At 44.6% G+C, this 23,924-nt stretch overlaps 22 non-coding genes across 22 annotated transcripts; 15 read left to right on the top strand and 7 right to left on the bottom strand.

The window, feature by feature from the left end:
* Positions 1-2,808: 2,808 nt before the first annotated feature.
* trnas-aga (transfer RNA serine (anticodon AGA)) lies at positions 2,809-2,890 on the top strand. Its single transcript has one exon. It is a non-coding gene; the product is annotated as a tRNA-Ser (tRNA).
* A 276-nt stretch (positions 2,891-3,166) lies between these two features.
* LOC128750302 (U5 spliceosomal RNA) lies at positions 3,167-3,279 on the top strand. The gene has a single exon (XR_008413105.1). It is a non-coding gene; the product is annotated as a U5 spliceosomal RNA (small nuclear RNA).
* A 1,407-nt stretch (positions 3,280-4,686) lies between these two features.
* LOC128750364 (U4 spliceosomal RNA) lies at positions 4,687-4,825 on the bottom strand. The gene has a single exon (XR_008413165.1). It is a non-coding gene; the product is annotated as a U4 spliceosomal RNA (small nuclear RNA).
* Positions 4,826-5,646: 821 nt separating this feature from the next.
* trnas-aga (transfer RNA serine (anticodon AGA)) lies at positions 5,647-5,728 on the top strand. The gene has a single exon. It is a non-coding gene; the product is annotated as a tRNA-Ser (tRNA).
* A 276-nt stretch (positions 5,729-6,004) lies between these two features.
* LOC128750301 (U5 spliceosomal RNA) lies at positions 6,005-6,117 on the top strand. The gene has a single exon (XR_008413104.1). It is a non-coding gene; the product is annotated as a U5 spliceosomal RNA (small nuclear RNA).
* Positions 6,118-7,518: 1,401 nt separating this feature from the next.
* LOC128750363 (U4 spliceosomal RNA) lies at positions 7,519-7,657 on the bottom strand. Its single transcript, XR_008413164.1, has one exon. It is a non-coding gene; the product is annotated as a U4 spliceosomal RNA (small nuclear RNA).
* Positions 7,658-8,479: 822 nt separating this feature from the next.
* trnas-aga (transfer RNA serine (anticodon AGA)) lies at positions 8,480-8,561 on the top strand. Its single transcript has one exon. It is a non-coding gene; the product is annotated as a tRNA-Ser (tRNA).
* Positions 8,562-8,837: 276 nt separating this feature from the next.
* LOC128750300 (U5 spliceosomal RNA) lies at positions 8,838-8,950 on the top strand. Its single transcript, XR_008413103.1, has one exon. It is a non-coding gene; the product is annotated as a U5 spliceosomal RNA (small nuclear RNA).
* Positions 8,951-10,348: 1,398 nt separating this feature from the next.
* LOC128750362 (U4 spliceosomal RNA) lies at positions 10,349-10,487 on the bottom strand. Its single transcript, XR_008413163.1, has one exon. It is a non-coding gene; the product is annotated as a U4 spliceosomal RNA (small nuclear RNA).
* An 821-nt stretch (positions 10,488-11,308) lies between these two features.
* Positions 11,309-11,390, top strand: trnas-aga (transfer RNA serine (anticodon AGA)). The gene has a single exon. It is a non-coding gene; the product is annotated as a tRNA-Ser (tRNA).
* Positions 11,391-11,666: 276 nt separating this feature from the next.
* On the top strand, positions 11,667-11,779 carry LOC128750299 (U5 spliceosomal RNA). Its single transcript, XR_008413102.1, has one exon. It is a non-coding gene; the product is annotated as a U5 spliceosomal RNA (small nuclear RNA).
* Positions 11,780-13,179: 1,400 nt separating this feature from the next.
* Positions 13,180-13,318, bottom strand: LOC128750360 (U4 spliceosomal RNA). The gene has a single exon (XR_008413161.1). It is a non-coding gene; the product is annotated as a U4 spliceosomal RNA (small nuclear RNA).
* Positions 13,319-14,139: 821 nt separating this feature from the next.
* Positions 14,140-14,221, top strand: trnas-aga (transfer RNA serine (anticodon AGA)). Its single transcript has one exon. It is a non-coding gene; the product is annotated as a tRNA-Ser (tRNA).
* Positions 14,222-14,497: 276 nt separating this feature from the next.
* Positions 14,498-14,610, top strand: LOC128750298 (U5 spliceosomal RNA). Its single transcript, XR_008413101.1, has one exon. It is a non-coding gene; the product is annotated as a U5 spliceosomal RNA (small nuclear RNA).
* Positions 14,611-16,013: 1,403 nt separating this feature from the next.
* LOC128750235 (U4 spliceosomal RNA) lies at positions 16,014-16,152 on the bottom strand. Its single transcript, XR_008413041.1, has one exon. It is a non-coding gene; the product is annotated as a U4 spliceosomal RNA (small nuclear RNA).
* An 821-nt stretch (positions 16,153-16,973) lies between these two features.
* On the top strand, positions 16,974-17,055 carry trnas-aga (transfer RNA serine (anticodon AGA)). The gene has a single exon. It is a non-coding gene; the product is annotated as a tRNA-Ser (tRNA).
* A 276-nt stretch (positions 17,056-17,331) lies between these two features.
* LOC128750297 (U5 spliceosomal RNA) lies at positions 17,332-17,444 on the top strand. Its single transcript, XR_008413100.1, has one exon. It is a non-coding gene; the product is annotated as a U5 spliceosomal RNA (small nuclear RNA).
* Positions 17,445-18,847: 1,403 nt separating this feature from the next.
* On the bottom strand, positions 18,848-18,986 carry LOC128750234 (U4 spliceosomal RNA). The gene has a single exon (XR_008413040.1). It is a non-coding gene; the product is annotated as a U4 spliceosomal RNA (small nuclear RNA).
* An 821-nt stretch (positions 18,987-19,807) lies between these two features.
* On the top strand, positions 19,808-19,889 carry trnas-aga (transfer RNA serine (anticodon AGA)). The gene has a single exon. It is a non-coding gene; the product is annotated as a tRNA-Ser (tRNA).
* Positions 19,890-20,165: 276 nt separating this feature from the next.
* On the top strand, positions 20,166-20,278 carry LOC128750296 (U5 spliceosomal RNA). Its single transcript, XR_008413099.1, has one exon. It is a non-coding gene; the product is annotated as a U5 spliceosomal RNA (small nuclear RNA).
* A 1,401-nt stretch (positions 20,279-21,679) lies between these two features.
* Positions 21,680-21,818, bottom strand: LOC128750359 (U4 spliceosomal RNA). The gene has a single exon (XR_008413160.1). It is a non-coding gene; the product is annotated as a U4 spliceosomal RNA (small nuclear RNA).
* A 1,179-nt stretch (positions 21,819-22,997) lies between these two features.
* Positions 22,998-23,110, top strand: LOC128750244 (U5 spliceosomal RNA). Its single transcript, XR_008413050.1, has one exon. It is a non-coding gene; the product is annotated as a U5 spliceosomal RNA (small nuclear RNA).
* The last annotated feature ends 814 nt before the right edge of the window (positions 23,111-23,924 follow it).

The following is a 23,924-nucleotide window of genomic DNA, read 5'->3' as shown; positions in this document are numbered from 1 at the left end:
AAGTTTGCACTGCCTTCTCGAGAGGGTAATTAAACACCCCGGGCCCAAAGACAGGAATTATGATGGCCCCCGTTTTAGCATGGGTCAAGGAGTTGTAATAAGTTGCTGAAAGCATCTTAAAGGAGCCCTCGTGGTTCTTGTCGTCGTATGGCGAGTAATGGGCCATTGATATCGTTTGTAATTTCGACTCCCCTGTGTCCAAAGGACGTGCCTCACCTGGGGCCCAGATCCCAGGGTATTCTCGATCAAACTTCTTCACTTGTTCACCAAAATTTTCTTTTACCCAACGAGCTACACCCGTACCATCGGTTGATCTCGGACAGCTTCGTGGGTTCAGAAACGTATACGAACCGGGTGGCAGGATATCCCAAAATTCCTGATTTTCTAATCGTGTATCGATTATCAGAAAGGACCCCATTACCCACATATCAGGGGGAGCAATCACAACCTCAGATTCGGCTATGGAAGCTCTTCTCGTAAGAGCTCCACCACTTTTAGGCACAACCTCTTTGCTCATTTCCATTTTACAATCTCAGTCAAATTATTTTTAAGGAATTCACTTTACCGGCTATGAACAGTTTCCCGAACTATGCCGCTGCTTCCTGCTGCAGTTCCCCAGTTGTCCTTAGCGGACTCCTTACCCTGGGGTGCCCATTATAAGGCCTCACGGGACTTTTTGCTGTACTTCTGTATTCCAGCTACCTTATACTTATAGTTGTACTACAATTACCTTAGTATTTTGACTATCCTGCTTGGGGTGATCAGTCCCAAGGGACAGGTCGTTGGTAAGTTGTAGAATCAACAAGATCGTACGTTGTCGAGTGATAGAGCCTGAATCTACATCTTTGATTCAAGACTCAGAGATAGTAGGATCCATCTATTTACTACCGAACTTTTCCCGCCAGAATTTTAATCTGTGGTCCAGTTACTCACAAATAGATCGTACGTTTTTCAATCATGTCCCTTTTCGGGCGCCATGTCGTCGGGTTTAGGTTTTCAAGGTTTCGTGTACAAGGCGATTGGCTATAACATAAGCCGTCCCTAGTTCCGAGCACACTACCTCCCTTTGCCTCTCTGGTAAAGGGCCCCTCGGGTGGTCAACTCAGTCAGCCTCTTGTTGCGGACACGGTTCTAAGACTATAATAAGTGTATCAACTTTACCTTATTATATTAGTGAGTCGTGTCGGCGCTTCACTCAGCGGGTTATTTAATTAGCCCGACCTGTTAAGAAACAGGTTCTTCACCTTACAATGCTACACCTCTTACCATAGTCTCTTTAGTTAACTTCGTTTAGGGACTCATGATCGGATCCTCAATCCATTCCTTCTAAATAACATATTTCCCTATAACTGCCTAAAACTACCACCTTATCATTGACACTATAATTCAAGATGGAATAATGCTACCATGTGAGACACTCATTACATGTGCAACAGGAGGAAATCAAACAATAACTCACCTGTAACCCAATTGATGGTAGTAGGTAGGAGCCAGTTGATTCTTTAGTAGTCAAGGATCAACGCCGTTGTGCCTTTTCAGTACTTAATTCGTACTCAATTTTATTATGTTTTTGTTTCAAGAGTATTTCTTCAAAAAAACAATAAAAGAATAGTAAAAATAACAAAATCAATCAAGAATAATAAAATCCCTAAACTCAAGGGTATTGCCAGACGCTGATACCCAACAGTATCAAAAGTACCGCCAGACGCTGGTACTAGTACATATACTTCAAAAACCATATAATCAAAATACATGCAATAAAAAGAATTAATTCAAAAAATAATAAGAGAACAATAAAAATGAGTTAAATCAAATAGTCTGAGAGCAATTAGCAAGAGCACCGTCCTAAGTTAAGATACAAGACCTTACTGCAGACAGATGCAGCCGAAAAGCCAAAGAGCAGAACCTCAGTGTCGCATCTCCGAGCGTTTATATAGCAACACACATGGCCTTGATGACATACCTATGTCCGTTTCCCATGCCCAGGTGATAAATCATATCTCGTTTTTCCACAGCTGACCTTGACGTCATGCCCTTAAAAGGATCGCGTGTTTCGGTGATTGATCACATTAGTCTCATTTACATCAGCACTTGCGTCAGCATTTGCGTCAATGATGCCCGGTTCACCATATTAGGTCAACACATCTGCTCCATCTGCGTCAGCACGTGCGTTTACAAGTTCAATCTAAGTTCAAGACACCCACCTGCACATGAGTTCAAACGTTCACGCTTACAAGGTCATTCTAAGTTCAGAACACACAGCTGTTCGTGAGTTCAAACGTTCACGGTCAAAAGCATATAGGTTCACGAAAGTTCAAACATCAAAATCAATGATAAAAATCAGAAACAATATCAAATACTATTTAGCAGGTTTTGATTATAATATTTTCGATTTTCCAGTATATACAACAGATGGCAGAATATTTGTGCCTCAACTGTCAACACCAGAAATGTCCCATTTCGGCTGGACGCGGACGACCAACACATAGGTGTCAATGGGATAAAAATCAATCTCCGCCTCGCGTTGTTGGTAAGACTCGAAGCTACGGGGGAAATCCCCAATGGATTTCAGTTCCACGGCCTTCATCGCTCGTGCCTTCAGTGGATATGTGACTGGGCCGAAGAAACCAGTTCTGTGAATCACGATTGAATGGAATGGGGTACGTGCAGTGGCTGGGAATCGAACCCAGGTCAATTGCTTGAAAAGCAGCCATCATCATTGATGCTTGAAAGAAGACGGAGAGATGATGCGAACCGATTTCTAATCAACCAATAACAAAATGAATGATGAAGTGGCTGGCTTCCGGTGTTGTTGTGGCCGAGTGGTTAAGGCGATGGACTAGAAATCCATTGGGGTTTCCCTGCGTAGGTTCGAGTCCTACCAACAACGTGAATGGAGAATTTTTCGCCTTGTGACCTATGTGTCGCAGTCAGCTTCCAGAATTACCTGATGTTTGAAGCCCAAACAGCTTGAGCGTTGTGGACAAGCTGCTCATGGAGTTTAAGTTGCATCTCATTATCTTGTGTAGTACTTTTTGACGGATGACTTCGCTCCTTTATCTTCATTCCAGATGTTGTGAGACACGCACCGTGCAGAGGGCGCCACCGTGACTTAAAGGTTGATGTGGAAGAATACAGCTCCTTCTCTGGTTCAGTGTCAGTAGTTCACTCATGTTTCTCTTCAGATCGTATAAATCTTTCGCCTTTTACTAAAGATTTCCGTGGAGAGGAACAACATGAGTTTTTACTAATTTTTTGATGCTCTACTCTTGTAGGGCTTCTCACAGTGTTCAATGTAACCTGACTGGTTAACGACTTTGGGTCACAAGTGCATCGTTTATGTGTATCCATGAAGTAGCACAGTTTGTCTTACTTTAATTGAGCCATCACTCAATTTTTTTCAGAACAACATGTGTTCCTCTTCTCAAAGTGTCTCTCTTTTTGTCGTGATCCTCATTCTTATGTCTCTGTGACGTAATTGGTCAGCGCGTTTGGCTGTTGTTGGAATGGCTGGTGGTTAGAGACCACCTTGGGAAAAAGATCCACTTTGTATCCGTGACAAACCTCACGGTTAGTGGGGCAGGCGATCGGTTGGTGATTTCACAGTGCTGTCGGCCCGTACGTTCCCAGAGGACTGGAATGTTTTATTTCTACTTTCAAAGGGTTTTACTCAATACTTTGAGGAAACTGCGTGGAAAGATCAGACCCTGCCTTTAATTGATGGACTGTCACAACATACAGTCCGGTAGAACTCTAATCAGCTGAAGACCAATGAAGTCTCACACACACTATGCTACGTGACGGTTCTACAGACCGATTCCCGGTGGACGCAACGTCACGTCATTCAGCATATTCCGCCCCAAGACACAGCACGATTGCCATGTGACAGTTCTGCAGACTCAAAATAGCCAAAGCATCCGAAACACAAACCAACGTTGTTGGTAGGACTTGAAATTACGCCGGTACAAGTCAATGGATTTCAAGTCCATCGCCTTAACCACTCGGCCACAATAACATCTGGACGAGAGACGTTTTCAGTCATTTGTCAATTTGGAAATACTGAGTAGTACAGAAATTACGGTATGTCAGAAGAGTAGACTTGCAATAGCTGGAAAGCGCTCAACTACAGTACCATGTACGGCGGAACGTATGAGCCGACTCCAATGGTAACCACAAACCAGGATACGCTGAACACAGTAAACAGCACCTCGAAGAAAAGGAGCATCAACAATTGAGCAAAGCCCCAATGGCTTTCATCAACACAAACCTTTAACTCATGGTGTCGTCCTCTGCAGCATGTGACGAGAAAAGGACAAACCGGGTACTTTTCTTTTTTTACATTCATAAAGATCCACTTTGGTTCACTGAAGAACTTCAAGGTTCTCTACCACATTTGACGTCAAAGTAGAGTTGGTGACCTGAAATAATGTAAAAATGTGTGCTCAGTGTTTTCATCGTACTGCGCGCTTGTGCGATCCCCAGTGGACTGAAACCTTTTATTTCTGTTTCAAGGGGGTTTTTGTCCAATACTGCGAAAACAGCGCAATGAAAAAGAATCGGACACAATCTTGAAGCGTTGGACGGTCGGAAATGGTCTTGCTAGATTACGATCACGTATCTCGGCAGGTTCTTATTTTGCCGAGGAGTCGGGAATTTTTGGATTTTGTTACATCAACAGCAAACATGTCCCCACAGAGACAGCAAAAATTGCCGTAACAACTGTATTTCAAGTCGTCAAGGCGGGGTATTGGGTAAAGTTTTCAACTAGCAATAATCGCGCCTCGGATAAACCTCATAGGCTACGATACTGCCACTGCGCAAAGCTGCTGCTTGAGTTGCTCAGATGAGGACCCATGTAATTACACGTTACATTACGTGATGGTTCCACAGAGCCACAACCACAAATGATGCTCAAGTATTCCCACCTGCATTCATAACACTCACACTGCTGTATTTTAGACATGACCGATGCAGCCATTTATGTACAGAGTGGAACTGAGTGGAAACAAATCTTGATTTGACATGGACTAAAAGAAATAGAGAAGCTAAGGAGCCTTACTGAGTCAGCCAAAAACACCATCACACCGCATGTTTGTAAATCCGGTATTGTCGAGTTCTCTATGTGAAAGTGAATGTTCCTTGACGGGAATCTGTGCAATGCCGTTCTTGTGTAAACTGTAGCTGCCTTCCAAGCAGTTGACCTGGGTTCAGTTCTCAGGCTTTGCCAATTGTTTTTGCCATCAAACCATGGATGGCAGAATATTTGTGCCTCAACTGTCAACACCAGAAATGTCCCATTTCGGCTGGACGCGGACGACCAACACATAGGTGTCAATGGGAAAAAATCAATCTCCGCCTCGCGTTGTTGGTAAGACTCGAAGCTACGGGGGAAATCCCCAATGGATTTCAGTTCCACGGCCTTCATCGCTCGTGCCTTCAGTGGATATGTGACTGGGCCGAAGAAACCAGTTCTGTGAATCACGATTGAATGGAATGGGGTACGTGCAGTGGCTGGGAATCGAACCCAGGTCAATTGCTTGAAAAGCAGCCATCATCATTGATGCTTGAAAGAAGACGGAGAGATGATGCGAACCGATTTCTAATCAACCAATAACAAAATGAATGATGAAGTGGCTGGCTTCCGGTGTTGTTGTGGCCGAGTGGTTAAGGCGATGGACTAGAAATCCATTGGGGTTTCCCTGCGTAGGTTCGAGTCCTACCAACAACGTGAATGGAGAATTTCTCGCCTTGTGACCTATGCGTCGCAGTCAGCTTCCAGAATTACCTGATGTTTGAAGCCCAAACAGCTTGAGCGTTGTGGACAAGCTGCTCATGGAGTTTAAGTTGCATCTCATTATCTTGTGTAGTACTTTTTGACGGATGACTTCGCTCCTTTATCTTCATTCCAGATGTTGTGAGACACGCACCGTGCAGAGGGCGCCACCATGACTTAAAGGTTGATGTGGAAGAATACAGCTCCTTCTCTGGTTCAGTGTCAGTAGTTCACTCATGTTTCTCTTCAGATCGTATAAATCTTTCGCCTTTTACTAAAGATTTCCGTGGAGAGGAACAACATGAGTTTTTACTAATTTTTTGATGCTCTACTCTTGTAGGGCTTCTCGCAGTGTTCAATGTAACCTGACTGGTTAACGACTTTGGGTCACAAGTGCATCGTTTATGTGTATCCATGAAGTAGCACAGTTTGTTGTCTTACTTTAATTGAGCCATCACTCAATTTTTTTCAGAACAACATGTGTTCCTCTTCTCAAAGTGTCTCTCTTTTTGTCGTGATCCTCATTCTCATGTCTCTGTGACGTAATTGGTCAGCGCGTTTGGCTGTTGTTGGAATGGCTGGTGGTTAGAGACCACCTTGGGAAAAAGATCCACTTTGTATCCGTGACAAACCTCACGGTTAGTGGGGCAGGCGATCGGTTGGTGATTTCACAGTGCTGTCGGCCCGTACGGACTGGAATGTTTTATTTCTACTTTCAAAGGGTTTTACTCAATACTTTGAGGAAACTGCGTGGAAAGATCAGACCCTGCCTTTAATTGATGGACTGTCACGACATACAGTCCGGTAGAACTCTAATCAGCTGAAGACCAATGAAGTCTCACACACACTATGCTACGTGACGGTTCTACAGACCGATTCCCGGTGGACACAACGTCACGTCATTCAGCATATTCCGCCCCAAGACACAGCACGATTGCCATGTGACAGTTCTGCAGACTCAAAATAGCCAAAGCATCCGAAACACGAACCAACGTTGTTGGTAGGACTTGAAATTACGCCGGTACAAGTCAATGGATTTCAAGTCCATCGCCTTAACCACTCGGCCACAATAACATCTGGACGAGAGACGTTTTCAGTCATTTGTCAATTTGGAAATACTGAGTAGTACAGAAATTACGGTATGTCAGAAGAGTAGACTTGCAATAGCTGGAAAGCGCTCAACTACAGTACCATGTACGGCGGAACGTATGAGCCGACTCCAATGGTAACCACAAACCAGGATACGCTGAACACAGTAAACAGCACCTCGAAGAAAAGGAGCATCAACAATTGAGCAAAGCCCCAATGGCTTTCATCAACACAAACCTTTAACTCATGGTGTCGTCCTCTGCAGCATGTGACGAGAAAAGGACAAACCGGGTACTTTTCTTTTTTTACATTCATAAAGATCCACTTTGGTTCACTGAAGAACTTCAAGGTTCTCTACCACATTTGACGTCAAAGTAGAGTTGGTGACCTGAAATGATGTAAAAATGTGTGCTCAGTGTTTTCATCGTACTGCGCGCTTGTGCGATCCCCAGTGGACTGAAACCTTTTATTTCTGTTTCAAGAGGGTTTTTGTCCAATACTGCGAAAACAGCGCAATGAAAAAGAATCCGACACAATCTTGAAGCGTTTGACGGTCGGAAATGGTCTTGCTAGATTACGATCACGTATCTCGGCAGGTTCTTATTTTGCAGAGGAGTCGGGAATTTTTGGATTTTGTTACATCAACAGCAAACATGTCCCCACAGAGACAGCAAAAATTGCCGTAACAACTGTATTTCAAGTCGTCAAGGCGGGGTATTGGGTAAAGTTTTCAACTAGCAATAATCGCGCCTCGGATAAACCTCATAGGCTACGATACTGCCACTGCGCAAAGCTGCTGCTTGAGTTGCTCAGATGAGGACCCATGTAATTACACGTTACATTACGTGATGGTTCCACAGAGCCACAACCACAAATGATGCTCAAGTATTCCCACCTGCATTCATAACACTCACACTGCTGTATTTTAGACATGACCGATGCAGCCATTTATGTACAGAGTGGAACTGAGTGGAAACAAATCTTGATTTGACATGGACTAAAAGAAATAGAGAAGCTAAGGAGCCTTACTGAGTCAGCCAAAAACACCATCGCACCGCATGTTTGTAAATCCGGTATTGTCGAGTTCTCTATGTGAAAGTGAATGTTCCTTGACGGGAATCTGTGCAATGCCGTTCTTGTGTAAACTGTAGCTGCCTTCCAGGCAGTTGACCTCGGTTCAGTTCTCAGGCTTTGCCAATTGTTTTTGCCATCAAACCATGGATGGCAGAATATTTGTGCCTCAACTGTGAACACCAGAAATGTCCCATTTCGGCTGGACGCGGACGACCAACACATAGGTGTCAATGGGATAAAAATCAATCTCCGCCTCGCGTTGTTGGTAAGACTCGAAGCTACGGGGGAAATCCCCAATGGATTTCAGTTCCACGGCCTTCATCGCTCGTGCCTTCAGTGGATATGTGACTGGGCCGAAGAAACCAGTTCTGTGAATCACGATTGAATGGAATGGGGTACGTGCAGTGGCTGGGAATCGAACCCAGGTCAATTGCTTGAAAAGCAGCCATCATCATTGATGCTTGAAAGAAGACGGAGAGATGATGCGAACCGATTTCTAATCAACCAATAACAAAATGAATGATGAAGTGGCTGGCTTCCGGTGTTGTTGTGGCCGAGTGGTTAAGGCGATGGACTAGAAATCCATTGGGGTTTCCCTGCGTAGGTTCGAGTCCTACCAACAACGTGAATGGAGAATTTCTCGCCTTGTGACCTATGCGTCGCAGTCAGCTTCCAGAATTACCTGATGTTTGAAGCCCAAACAGCTTGAGCGTTGTGGACAAGCTGCTCATGGAGTTTAAGTTGCATCTCATTATCTTGTGTAGTACTTTTTGACGGATGACTTCGCTCCTTTATCTTCATTCCAGATGTTGTGAGACACGCACCGTGCAGAGGGCGCCACCATGACTTAAAGGTTGATGTGGAAGAATACAGCTCCTTCTCTGGTTCAGTGTCAGTAGTTCACTCATGTTTCTCTTCAGATCGTATAAATCTTTCGCCTTTTACTAAAGATTTCCGTGGAGAGGAACAACATGAGTTTTTACTAATTTTTTGATGCTCTACTCTTGTAGGGCTTCTCGCAGTGTTCAATGTAACCTGACTGGTTAACGACTTTGGGTCACAAGTGCATCGTTTATGTGTATCCATGAAGTAGCACAGTTTGTTGTCTTACTTTAATTGAGCCATCACTCAATTTTTTTCAGAACATGTGTTCCTCTTCTCAAAGTGTCTCTCTTTTTGTCGTGATCCTCATTCTCATGTCTCTGTGACGTAATTGGTCAGCGCGTTTGGCTGTTGTTGGAATGGCTGGTGGTTAGAGACCACCTTGGGAAAAAGATCCACTTTGTATCCGTGACAAACCTCACGGTTAGTGGGGCAGGCGATCGGTTGGTGATTTCACAGTGCTGTCGGCCCGTACGGACTGGAATGTTTTATTTCTACTTTCAAAGGGTTTTACTCAATACTTTGAGGAAACTGCGTGGAAAGATCAGACCCTGCCTTTAATTGATGGACTGTCACGACATACAGTCCGGTAGAACTCTAATCAGCTGAAGACCAATGAAGTCTCACACACACTATGCTACGTGACGGTTCTACAGACCGATTCCCGGTGGACACAACGTCACGTCATTCAGCATATTCCGCCCCAAGACACAGCACGATTGCCATGTGACAGTTCTGCAGACTCAAAATAGCCAAAGGATCCGAAACACGAACCAACGTTGTTGGTAGGACTTGAAATTACGCCGGTACAAGTCAATGGATTTCAAGTCCATCGCCTTAACCACTCGGCCACAATAACATCTGGACGAGAAACATTTTCAGTCATTTGTCAATTTGGAAATACTGAGTAGTACAGAAATTACGGTATGTCAGAAGAGTAGACTTGCAACAGCTGGAAAGCGCTCAACTACAGTACCATGTACGGCGGAACGTATGAGCCGACTCCAATGGTAACCACAAACCAGGATACGCTGAACACAGTAAACAGCACCTCGAAGAAAAGGAGCATCAACAATTGAGCAAAGCCCCAATGGCTTTCATCAACACAAACCTTTAACTCATGGTGTCGTCCTCTGCAGCATGTGACGAGAAAAGGACAAACCGGGTACTTTTCTTTTTTTACATTCATAAAGATCCACTTTGGTTCACTGAAGAACTTCAAGGTTCTCTACCACATTTGACGTCAAAGTAGAGTTGGTGACCTGAAATAATGTAAAAATGTGTGCTCAGTGTTTTCATCGTACTGCGCGCTTGTGCGATCCCCAGTGGACTGAAACCTTTTATTTCTGTTTCAAGAGGGTTTTTGTCCAATACTGCGAAAACAGCGCAATGAAAAAGAATCGGACACAATCTTGAAGCGTTGGACGGTCGGAAATGGTCTTGCTAGATTACGATCACGTATCTCGGCAGGTTCTTATTTTGCCGAGGAGTCGGGAATTTTGGGATTTTGTTACATCAACAGCAAACATGTCCCCACAGAGACAGCAAAAATTGCCGTAACAACTGTATTTCAAGTCGTCAAGGCGGGGTATTGGGTAAAGTTTTCAACTAGCAATAATCGCGCCTCGGATAAACCTCATAGGCTACGATACTGCCACTGCGCAAAGCTGCTGCTTGAGTTGCTCAGATGAGGACCCATGTAATTACACGTTACATTACGTGATGGTTCCACAGAGCCACAACCACAAATGATGCTCAAGTATTCCCACCTGCATTCATAACACTCACACTGCTGTATTTTAGACATGACCGATGCAGCCATTTATGTACAGAGTGGAACTGAGTGGAAACAAATCTTGATTTGACATGGACTAAAAGAAATAGAGAAGCTAAGGAGCCTTACTGAGTCAGCCAAAAACACCATCGCACCGCATGTTTGTAAATCCGGTATTGTCGAGTTCTCTATGTGAAAGTGAATGTTCCTTGACGGGAATCTGTGCAATGCCGTTCTTGTGTAAACTGTAGCTGCCTTCCAAGCAGTTGACCTGGGTTCAGTTCTCAGGCTTTGCCAATTGTTTTTGCCATCAAACCATGGATGGCAGAATATTTGTGCCTCAACTGTCAACACCAGAAATGTCCCATTTCGGCTGGACGCGGACGACCAACACATAGGTGTCAATGGGAAAAAATCAATCTCCGCCTCGCGTTGTTGGTAAGACTCGAAGCTACGGGGGAAATCCCCAATGGATTTCAGTTCCACGGCCTTCATCGCTCGTGCCTTCAGTGGATATGTGACTGGGCCGAAGAAACCAGTTCTGTGAATCACGATTGAATGGAATGGGGTACGTGCAGTGGCTGGGAATCGAACCCAGGTCAATTGCTTGAAAAGCAGCCATCATCATTGATGCTTGAAAGAAGACGGAGAGATGATGCGAACCGATTTCTAATCAACCAATAACAAAATGAATGATGAAGTGGCTGGCTTCCGGTGTTGTTGTGGCCGAGTGGTTAAGGCGATGGACTAGAAATCCATTGGGGTTTCCCTGCGTAGGTTCGAGTCCTACCAACAACGTGAATGGAGAATTTCTCGCCTTGTGACCTATGCGTCGCAGTCAGCTTCCAGAATTACCTGATGTTTGAAGCCCAAACAGCTTGAGCGTTGTGGACAAGCTGCTCATGGAGTTTAAGTTGCATCTCATTATCTTGTGTAGTACTTTTTGACGGATGACTTCGCTCCTTTATCTTCATTCCAGATGTTGTGAGACACGCACCGTGCAGAGGGCGCCACCATGACTTAAAGGTTGATGTGGAAGAATACAGCTCCTTCTCTGGTTCAGTGTCAATAGTTCACTCATGTTTCTCTTCAGATCGTATAAATCTTTCGCCTTTTACTAAAGATTTCCGTGGAGAGGAACAACATGAGTTTTTACTAATTTTTTGATGCTCTACTCTTGTAGGGCTTCTCGCAGTGTTCAATGTAACCTGACTGGTTAACGACTTTGGGTCACAAGTGCATCGTTTATGTGTATCCATGAAGTAGCACAGTTTGTTGTCTTACTTTAATTGAGCCATCACTCAATTTTTTTCAGAACAACATGTGTTCCTCTTCTCAAAGTGTCTCTCTTTTTGTTGTGATCCTCATTCTCATGTCTCTGTGACGTAATTGGTCAGCGCGTTTGGCTGTTGTTGGAATGGCTGGTGGTTAGAGACCACGTTGGGAAAAAGATCCACTTTGTATCCGTGACAAACCTCACGGTTTGTGGGGCAGGCGATCGGTTGGTGATTTCACAGTGTGTCGGCCCGTACGGACTGGAATGTTTTATTTCTACTTTCAAAGGGTTTTACTCAATACTTTGAGGAAACTGCGTGGAAAGATCAGACCCTGCCTTTAATTGATGGACTGTCACGACATACAGTCCGGTAGAACTCTAATCAGCTGAAGACCAATGAAGTCTCACACACACTATGCTACGTGACGGTTCTACAGACCGATTCCCGGTGGACACAACGTCACGTCATTCAGCATATTCCGCCCCAAGACACAGCACGATTGCCATGTGACAGTTCTGCAGACTCAAAATAGCCAAAGCATCCGAAACACGAACCAACGTTGTTGGTAGGACTTGAAATTACGCCGGTACAAGTCAATGGATTTCAAGTCCATCGCCTTAACCACTCGGCCACAATAACATCTGGACGAGAGACGTTTTCAGTCATTTGTCAATTTGGAAATACTGAGTAGTACAGAAATTACGGTATGTCAGAAGAGTAGACTTGCAATAGCTGGAAAGCGCTCAACTACAGTACCATGTACGGCGGAACGTATGAGCCGACTCCAATGGTAACCACAAACCAGGACACGCTGAACACAGTAAACAGCACCTCGAAGAAAAGGAGCATCAACAATTGAGCAAAGCCCCAATGGCTTTCATCAACACAAACCTTTAACTCATGGTGTCATCCTCTGCAGCATGTGACGAGAAAAGGACAAACCGGGTACTTTTCTTTTTTTACATTCATAAAGATCCACTTTGGTTCACTGAAGAACTTCAAGGTTCTCTGCCACATTTGACGTCAAAGTAGAGTTGGTGACCTGAAATAATGTAAAAATGTGTGCTCAGTGTTTTCATCGTACTGCGCGCTTGTGCGATCCCCAGTGGACTGAAACCTTTTATTTCTGTTTCAAGAGGGTTTTTGTCCAATACTGCGAAAACAGGGCAATGAAAAAGAATCGGACACAATCTTGAAGCGTTGGACGGTCGGAAATGGTCTTGCTAGATTACGATCACGTATCTCGGCAGGTTCTTATTTTGCAGAGGAGTCGGGAATTTTTGGATTTTGTTACATCAACAGCAAACATGTCCCCACAGAGACAGCAAAAATTGCCGTAACAACTGTATTTCAAGTCGTCAAGGCGGGGTATTGGGTAAAGTTTTCAACTAGCAATAATCGCGCCTCGGATAAACCTCATAGGCTACGATACTGCCACTGCGCAAAGCTGCTGCTTGAGTTGCTCAGATGAGGACCCATGTAATTACACGTTACATTACGTGATGGTTCCACAGAGCCACAACCACAAATGATGCTCAAGTATTCCCACCTGCATTCATAACACTCACACTGCTGTATTTTAGACATGACCGATGCAGCCATTTATGTACAGAGTGGAACTGAGTGGAAACAAATCTTGATTTGACATGGACTAAAAGAAATAGAGAAGCTAAGGAGCCTTACTGAGTCAGCCAAAAACACCATCACACCGCATGTTTGTAAATCCGGTATTGTCGAGTTCTCTATGTGAAAGTGAATGTTCCTTGACGGGAATCTGTGCAATGCCGTTCTTGTGTAAACTGTAGCTGCCTTCCAAGCAGTTGACCTGGGTTCAGTTCTCAGGCTTTGCCAATTGTTTTTGCCATCAAACCATGGATGGCAGAATATTTGTGCCTCAACTGTCAACACCAGAAATGTCCCATTTCGGCTGGACGCGGACGACCAACACATAGGTGTCAATGGGAAAAAATCAATCTCCGCCTCGCGTTGTTGGTAAGACTCGAAGCTACGGGGGAAATCCCCAATGGATTTCAGTTCCACGGCCTTCATCGCTCGTGCCTTCAGTGGATATGTGACTGGGCCGAAGAAACCAGTTCTGTGAATCACGATTGAATGGAATGGGGTACGTGCAGTGGCTGGGAATCGAACCCAGGTCAATTGCTTGAAAAGCAGCCATCATCATTGATGCTTGAAAGAAGACGGAGAGATGATGCGAACCGATTTCTAATCAACCAATAACAAAATGAATGATGAAGTGGCTGGCTTCCGGTGTTGTTGTGGCCGAGTGGTTAAGGCGATGGACTAGAAATCCATTGGGGTTTCCCTGCGTAGGTTCGAGTCCTACCAACAACGTGAATGGAGAATTTCTCGCCTTGTGACCTATGCGTCGCAGTCAGCTTCCAGAATTACCTGATGTTTGAAGCCCAAACAGCTTGAGCGTTGTGGACAAGCTGCTCATGGAGTTTAAGTTGCATCTCATTATCTTGTGTAGTACTTTTTGACGGATGACTTCGCTCCTTTATCTTCATTCCAGATGTTGTGAGACACGCACCGTGCAGAGGGCGCCACCATGACTTAAAGGTTGATGTGGAAGAATACAGCTCCTTCTCTGGTTCAGTGTCAGTAGTTCACTCATGTTTCTCTTCAGATCGTATAAATCTTTCGCCTTTTACTAAAGATTTCCGTGGAGAGGAACAACATGAGTTTTTACTAATTTTTTGATGCTCTACTCTTGTAGGGCTTCTCGCAGTGTTCAATGTAACCTGACTGGTTAACGACTTTGGGTCACAAGTGCATCGTTTATGTGTATCCATGAAGTAGCACAGTTTGTTGTCTTACTTTAATTGAGCCATCACTCAATTTTTTTCAGAACAACATGTGTTCCTCTTCTCAAAGTGTCTCTCTTTTTGTCGTGATCCTCATTCTCATGTCTCTGTGACGTAATTGGTCAGCGCGTTTGGCTGTTGTTGGAATGGCTGGTGGTTAGAGACCACCTTGGGAAAAAGATCCACTTTGTATCCGTGACAAACCTCACGGTTAGTGGGGCAGGCGATCGGTTGGTGATTTCACAGTGCTGTCGGCCCGTACGGACTGGAATGTTTTATTTCTACTTTCAAAGGGTTTTACTCAATACTTTGAGGAAACTGCGTGGAAAGATCAGACCCTGCCTTTAATTGAAGGACTGTCACGACATACAGTCCGGTAGAACTCTAATCAGCTGAAGACCAATGAAGTCTCACACACACTATGCTACGTGACGGTTCTACAGACCGATTCCCGGTGGACACAACGTCACGTCATTCAGCATATTCCGCCCCAAGACACAGCACGATTGCCATGTGACAGTTCTGCAGACTCAAAATAGCCAAAGGATCCGAAACACGAACCAACGTTGTTGGTAGGACTTGAAATTACGCCGGTACAAGTCAATGGATTTCAAGTCCATCGCCTTAACCACTCGGCCACAATAACATCTGGACGAGAGAAACGTTTTCAGTCATTTGTCAATTTGGAAATACTGAGTAGTACAGAAATTACGGTATGTCAGAAGAGTAGACTTGCAATAGCTGGAAAGCGCTCAACTACAGTACCATGTACGGCGGAACGTATGAGCCGACTCCAATGGTAACCACAAACCAGGATACGCTGAACACAGTAAACAGCACCTCAAAGAAAAGGAGCATCAACAATTGAGCAAAGCCCCAATGGCTTTCATCAACACAAACCTTTAACTCATGGTGTCGTCCTCTGCAGCATGTGACGAGAAAAGGACAAACCGGGTACTTTTCTTTTTTTACATTCATAAAGATCCACTTTGGTTCACTGAAGAACTTCAAGGTTCTCTACCACATTTGACGTCAAAGTAGAGTTGGTGACCTGAAATAATGTAAAAATGTGTGCTCAGTGTTTTCATCGTACTGCGCGCTTGTGCGATCCCCAGTGGACTGAAACCTTTTATTTCTGTTTCAAGAGGGTTTTTGTCCAATACTGCGAAAACAGCGCAATGAAAAAGAATCGGACACAATCTTGAAGCGTTGGACGGTCGGAAATGGTCTTGCTAGATTACGATCACGTATCTCGGCAGGTTCTTATTTTGCAGAGGAGTCGGGAATTTTTGGATTTTGTTACATCAACAGCAAACATGTCCCCACAGAGACAGCAAAAATTGCCGTAACAACTGTATTTCAAGTCGTCAAGGCGGGGTATTGGGTAAAGTTTTCAACTAGCAATAATCGCGCCTCGGATAAATCTCATAGGCTACGATACTGCCACTGCGCAAAGCTGCTGCTTGAGTTGCTCAGATGAGGACCCATGTAATTACACGTTACATTACGTGATGGTTCCACAGAGCCACAACCACAAATGATGCTCAAGTATTCCCACCTGCATTCATAACACTCACACTGCTGTATTTTAGACATGACTGATGCAGCCATTTATGTACAGAGTGGAACTGAGTGGAAACAAATCTTGATTTGACATGGACTAAAAGAAATAGAGAAGCTAAGGAGCCTTACTGAGTCAGCCAAAAACACCATCACACCGCATGTTTGTAAATCCGGTATTGTCGAGTTCTCTATGTGAAAGTGAATGTTCCTTGACGGGAATCTGTGCAATGCCGTTCTTGTGTAAACTGTAGCTGCCTTCCAAGCAGTTGACCTGGGTTCAGTTCTCAGGCTTTGCCAATTGTTTTTGCCATCAAACCATGGATGGCAGAATATTTGTGCCTCAACTGTCAACACCAGAAATGTCCCATTTCGGCTGGACGCGGACGACCAACACATAGGTGTCAATGGGAAAAAATCAATCTCCGCCTCGCGTTGTTGGTAAGACTCGAAGCTACGGGGGAAATCCCCAATGGATTTCAGTTCCACGGCCTTCATCGCTCGTGCCTTCAGTGGATATGTGACTGGGCCGAAGAAACCAGTTCTGTGAATCACGATTGAATGGAATGGGGTACGTGCAGTGGCTGGGAATCGAACCCAGGTCAATTGCTTGAAAAGCAGCCATCATCATTGATGCTTGAAAGAAGACGGAGAGATGATGCGAACCGATTTCTAATCAACCAATAACAAAATGAATGATGAAGTGGCTGGCTTCCGGTGTTGTTGTGGCCGAGTGGTTAAGGCGATGGACTAGAAATCCATTGGGGTTTCCCTGCGTAGGTTCGAGTCCTACCAACAACGTGAATGGAGAATTTCTCGCCTTGTGACCTATGCGTCGCAGTCAGCTTCCAGAATTACCTGATGTTTGAAGCCCAAACAGCTTGAGCGTTGTGGACAAGCTGCTCATGGAGTTTAAGTTGCATCTCATTATCTTGTGTAGTACTTTTTGACGGATGACTTCGCTCCTTTATCTTCATTCCAGATGTTGTGAGACACGCACCGTGCAGAGGGCGCCACCATGACTTAAAGGTTGATGTGGAAGAATACAGCTCCTTCTCTGGTTCAGTGTCAGTAGTTCACTCATGTTTCTCTTCAGATCGTATAAATCTTTCGCCTTTTACTAAAGATTTCCGTGGAGAGGAACAACATGAGTTTTTACTAATTTTTTGATGCTCTACTCTTGTAGGGCTTCTCGCAGTGTTCAATGTAACCTGACTGGTTAACGACTTTGGGTCACAAGTGCATCGTTTATGTGTATCCATGAAGTAGCACAGTTTGTTGTCTTACTTTAATTGAGCCATCACTCAATTTTTTTCAGAACAACATGTGTTCCTCGTCTCAAAGTGTCTCTCTTTTTGTCGTGATCCTCATTCTCATGTCTCTGTGACGTAATTGGTCAGCGCGTTTGGCTGTTGTTGGAATGGCTGGTGGTTAGAGACCACCTTGGGAAAAAGATCCACTTTGTATCCGTGACAAACCTCACGGTTAGTGGGGCAGGCGATCGGTTGGTGATTTCACAGTGCTGTCGGCCCGTACGGACTGGAATGTTTTATTTCTACTTTCAAAGGGTTTTACTCAATACTTTGAGGAAACTGCGTGGAAAGATCAGACCCTGCCTTTAATTGAAGGACTGTCACGACATACAGTCCGGTAGAACTCTAATCAGCTGAAGACCAATGAAGTCTCACACACACTATGCTACGTGACGGTTCTACAGACCGATTCCCGGTGGACACAACGTGACGTCATTCAGCATATTCCGCCCCAAGACACAGCACGATTGCCATGTGACAGTTCTGCAGACTCAAAATAGCCAAAGGATCCGAAACACGAACCAACGTTGTTGGTAGGACTTGAAATTACGCCGGTACAAGTCAATGGATTTCAAGTCCATCGCCTTAACCACTCGGCCACAATAACATCTGGACGAGAGAAACGTTTTCAGTCATTTGTCAATTTGGAAATACTGAGTAGTACAGAAATTACGGTATGTCAGAAGAGTAGACTTGCAATAGCTGGAAAGCGCTCAACTACAGTACCATGTACGGCGGAACGTATGAGCCGACTCCAATGGTAACCACAAACCAGGATACGCTGAACACAGTAAACAGCACCTCAAAGAAAAGGAGCATCAACAATTGAGCAAAGCCCCAATGGCTTTCATCAACACAAACCTTTAACTCATGGTGTCGTCCTCTGCAGCATGTGACGAGAAAAGGACAAACCGGGTACTTTTCTTTTTTTACATTCATAAAGATCCACTTTGGTTCACTGAAGAACTTCAAGGTTCTCTACCACATTTGACGTCAAAGTAGAGTTGGTGACCTGAAATAATGTAAAAATGTGTGCTCAGTGTTTTCATCGTACTGCGCGCTTGTGCGATCCCCAGTGGACTGAAACCTTTTATTTCTGTTTCAAGAGGGTTTTTGTCCAATACTGCGAAAACAGCGCAATGAAAAAGAATCGGACACAATCTTGAAGCGTTGGACGGTCGGAAATGGTCTTGCTAGATTACGATCACGTATCTCGGCAGGTTCTTATTTTGCAGAGGAGTCGGGAATTTTTGGATTTTGTTACATCAACAGCAAACATGTCCCCACAGAGACAGCAAAAATTGCCGTAACAACTGTATTTCAAGTCGTCAAGGCGGGGTATTGGGTAAAGTTTTCAACTAGCAATAATCGCGCCTCGGATAAATCTCATAGGCTACGATACTGCCACTGCGCAAAGCTGCTGCTTGAGTTGCTCAGATGAGGACCCATGTAATTACACGTTACATTACGTGATGGTTCCACAGAGCCACAACCACAAATGATGCTCAAGTATTCCCACCTGCATTCATAACACTCACACTGCTGTATTTTAGACATGACCGATGCAGCCATTTATGTACAGAGTGGAACTGAGTGGAAACAAATCTTGATTTGACATGGACTAAAAGAAATAGAGAAGCTAAGGAGCCTTACTGAGTCAGCCAAAAACACCATCACACCGCATGTTTGTAAATCCGGTATTGTCGAGTTCTCTATGTGAAAGTGAATGTTCCTTGACGGGAATCTGTGCAATGCCGTTCTTGTGTAAACTGTAGCTGCCTTCCAAGCAGTTGACCTGGGTTCAGTTCTCAGGCTTTGCCAATTGTTTTTGCCATCAAACCATGGATGGCAGAATATTTGTGCCTCAACTGTCAACACCAGAAATGTCCCATTTCGGCTGGACGCGGACGACCAACACATAGGTGTCAATGGGAAAAAATCAATCTCCGCCTCGCGTTGTTGGTAAGACTCGAAGCTACGGGGGAAATCCCCAATGGATTTCAGTTCCACGGCCTTCATCGCTCGTGCCTTCAGTGGATATGTGACTGGGCCGAAGAAACCAGTTCTGTGAATCACGATTGAATGGAATGGGGTACGTGCAGTGGCTGGGAATCGAACCCAGGTCAATTGCTTGAAAAGCAGCCATCATCATTGATGCTTGAAAGAAGACGGAGAGATGATGCGAACCGATTTCTAATCAACCAATAACAAAATGAATGATGAAGTGGCTGGCTTCCGGTGTTGTTGTGGCCGAGTGGTTAAGGCGATGGACTAGAAATCCATTGGGGTTTCCCTGCGTAGGTTCGAGTCCTACCAACAACGTGAATGGAGAATTTCTCGCCTTGTGACCTATGCGTCGCAGTCAGCTTCCAGAATTACCTGATGTTTGAAGCCCAAACAGCTTGAGCGTTGTGGACAAGCTGCTCATGGAGTTTAAGTTGCATCTCATTATCTTGTGTAGTACTTTTTGACGGATGACTTCGCTCCTTTATCTTCATTCCAGATGTTGTGAGACACGCACCGTGCAGAGGGCGCCACCATGACTTAAAGGTTGATGTGGAAGAATACAGCTCCTTCTCTGGTTCAGTGTCAGTAGTTCACTCATGTTTCTCTTCAGATCGTATAAATCTTTCGCCTTTTACTAAAGATTTCCGTGGAGAGGAACAACATGAGTTTTTACTAATTTTTTGATGCTCTACTCTTGTAGGGCTTCTCGCAGTGTTCAATGTAACCTGACTGGTTAACGACTTTGGGTCACAAGTGCATCGTTTATGTGTATCCATGAAGTAGCACAGTTTGTTGTCTTACTTTAATTGAGCCATCACTCAATTTTTTTCAGAACAACATGTGTTCCTCTTCTCAAAGTGTCTCTCTTTTTGTCGTGATCCTCATTCTCATGTCTCTGTGACGTAATTGGTCAGCGCGTTTGGCTGTTGTTGGAATGGCTGGTGGTTAGAGACCACCTTGGGAAAAAGATCCACTTTGTATCCGTGACAAACCTCACGGTTAGTGGGGCAGGCGATCGGTTGGTGATTTCACAGTGCTGTCGGCCCGTACGGACTGGAATGTTTTATTTCTACTTTCAAAGGGTTTTACTCAATACTTTGAGGAAACTGCGTGGAAAGATCAGACCCTGCCTTTAATTGATGGACTGTCACGACATACAGTCCGGTAGAACTCTAATCAGCTGAAGACCAATGAAGTCTCACACACACTATGCTACGTGACGGTTCTACAGACCGATTCCCGGTGGACACAACGTCACGTCATTCAGCATATTCCGCCCCAAGACACAGCACGATTGCCATGTGACAGTTCTGCAGACTCAAAATAGCCAAAGCATCCGAAACACGAACCAACGTTGTTGGTAGGACTTGAAATTACGCCGGTACAAGTCAATGGATTTCAAGTCCATCGCCTTAACCACTCGGCCACAATAACATCTGGACGAGAAACATTTTCAGTCATTTGTCAATTTGGAAATACTGAGTAGTACAGAAATTACGGTATGTCAGAAGAGTAGACTTGCAATAGCTGGAAAGCGCTCAACTACAGCACCATGTACGGCGGAACGTATGAGCCGACTCCAATGGTAACCACAAACCAGGATACGCTGAACACAGTAAACAGCACCTCGAAGAAAAGGAGCATCAACAATTGAGCAAAGCCCCAATGGCTTTCATCAACACAAACCTTTAACTCATGGTGTCGTCCTCTGCAGCATGTGACGAGAAAAGGACAAACCGGGTACTTTTCTTTTTTTACATTCATAAAGATCCACTTTGGTTCACTGAAGAACTTCAAGGTTCTCTACCACATTTGACGTCAAAGTAGAGTTGGTGACCTGAAATAATGTAAAAATGTGTGCTCAGTGTTTTCATCGTACTGCGCGCTTGTGCGATCCCCAGTGGACTGAAACCTTTTATTTCTGTTTCAAGAGGGTTTTTGTCCAATACTGCGAAAACAGCGCAATGAAAAAGAATCGGACACAATCTTGAAGCGTTGGACGGTCGGAAATGGTCTTGCTAGATTACGATCACGTATCTCGGCAGGTTCTTATTTTGCCGAGGAGTCGGGAATTTTGGGATTTTGTTACATCAACAGCAAACATGTCCCCACAGAGACAGCAAAAATTGCCGTAACAACTGTATTTCAAGTCGTCAAGGCGGGGTATTGGGTAAAGTTTTCAACTAGCAATAATCGCGCCTCGGATAAACCTCATAGGCTACGATACTGCCACTGCGCAAAGCTGTTGCTTGAGTTGCTCAGATGAGGACCCATGTAATTACACGTTACATTACGTGATGGTTCCACAGAGCCACAACCACAAATGATGCTCAAGTATTCCCACCTGCATTCATAACACTCACACTGCTGTATTTTAGACATGACCGATGCAGCCATTTATGTACAGAGTGGAACTGAGTGGAAACAAATCTTGATTTGACATGGACTAAAAGAAATAGAGAAGCTAAGGAGCCTTACTGAGTCAGCCAAAAACACCATCGCACCGCATGTTTGTAAATCCGGTATTGTCGAGTTTTCTATGTGAAAGTGAATGTTCCTTGACGGGAATCTGTGCAATGCCGTTCTTGTGTAAACTGTAGCTGCCTTCCAAGCAGTTGACCTGGGTTCAGTTCTCAGGCTTTGCCAATTGTTTTTGCCATCAAACCATGGATGGCAGAATATTTGTGCCTCAACTGTCAACACCAGAAATGTCCCATTTCGGCTGGACGCGGACGACCAACACATAGGTGTCAATGGGAAAAAATCAATCTCCGCCTCGCGTTGTTGGTAAGACTCGAAGCTACGGGGGAAATCCCCAATGGATTTCAGTTCCACGGCCTTCATCGCTCGTGCCTTCAGTGGATATGTGACTGGGCCGAAGAAACCAGTTCTGTGAATCACGATTGAATGGAATGGGGTACGTGCAGTGGCTGGGAATCGAACCCAGGTCAATTGCTTGAAAAGCAGCCATCATCATTGATGCTTGAAAGAAGACGGAGAGATGATGCGAACCGATTTTTAATCAACCAATAACAAAATGAATGATGAAGTGGCTGGCTTCCGGTGTTGTTGTGGCCGAGTGGTTAAGGCGATGGACGAGAAATCCATTGGGGTTTCCCTGCGTAGGTTCGAGTCCTACCAACAACGTGAATGGAGAATTTCTCGCCTTGTGACCTATGCGTCGCAGTCAGCTTCCAGAATTACCTGATGTTTGAAGCCCAAACAGCTTGAGCGTTGTGGACAAGCTGCTCATGGAGTTTAAGTTGCATCTCATTATCTTGTGTAGTACTTTTTGACGGATGACTTCGCTCCTTTATCTTCATTCCAGATGTTGTGAGACACGCACCGTGCAGAGGGCGCCACCATGACTTAAAGGTTGATGTGGAAGAATACAGCTCCTTCTCTGGTTCAGTGTCAGTAGTTCACTCATGTTTCTCTTCAGATCGTATAAATCTTTCGCCTTTTACTAAAGATTTCCGTGGAGAGGAACAACATGAGTTTTAACTAATTTTTTGATGCTCTACTCTTGTAGGGCTTCTCGCAGTGTTCAATGTAACCTGACTGGTTAACGACTTTGGGTCACAAGTGCATCGTTTATGTGTATCCATGAAGTAGCACAGTTTGTTGTCTTACTTTAATTGAGCCATCACTCAATTTTTTTCAGAACAACATGTGTTCCTCTTCTCAAAGTGTCTCTCTTTTTGTCGTGATCCTCATTCTCATGTCTCTGTGACGTAATTGGTCAGCGCGTTTGGCTGTTGTTGGAATGGCTGGTGGTTAGAGACCACCTTGGGAAAAAGATCCACTTTGTATCCGTGACAAACCTCACGGTTAGTGGGGCAGGCGATCGGTTGGTGATTTCACAGTGCTGTCGGCCCGTACGGACTGGAATGTTTTATTTCTACTTTCAAAGGGTTTTACTCAATACTTTGAGGAAACTGCGTGGAAAGATCAGACCCTGCCTTTAATTGAAGGACTGTCACGACATACAGTCCGGTAGAACTCTAATCAGCTGAAGACCAATGAAGTCTCACACACACTATGCTACGTGACGGTTCTACAGACCGATTCCCGGTGGACACAACGTCACGTCATTCAGCATATTCCGCCCCAAGACACAGCACGATTGCCATGTGACAGTTCTGCAGACTCAAAATAGCCAAAGGATCCGAAACACGAACCAACGTTGTTGGTAGGACTTGAAATTACGCCGGTACAAGTCAATGGATTTCAAGTCCATCGCCTTAACCACTCGGCCACAATAACATCTGGACGAGAGAAACGTTTTCAGTCATTTGTCAATTTGGAAATACTGAGTAGTACAGAAATTACGGTATGTCAGAAGAGTAG

The sequence above is a fragment of the Synchiropus splendidus genome, chromosome 18, assembly GCF_027744825.2.
Source record: "Synchiropus splendidus isolate RoL2022-P1 chromosome 18, RoL_Sspl_1.0, whole genome shotgun sequence".
NCBI lineage: Eukaryota > Metazoa > Chordata > Actinopteri > Syngnathiformes > Callionymidae > Synchiropus > Synchiropus splendidus.
The sequence above is the reverse complement of the archived record's forward strand: the minus strand, read 5'-3'. Positions and strand labels throughout refer to the sequence as shown.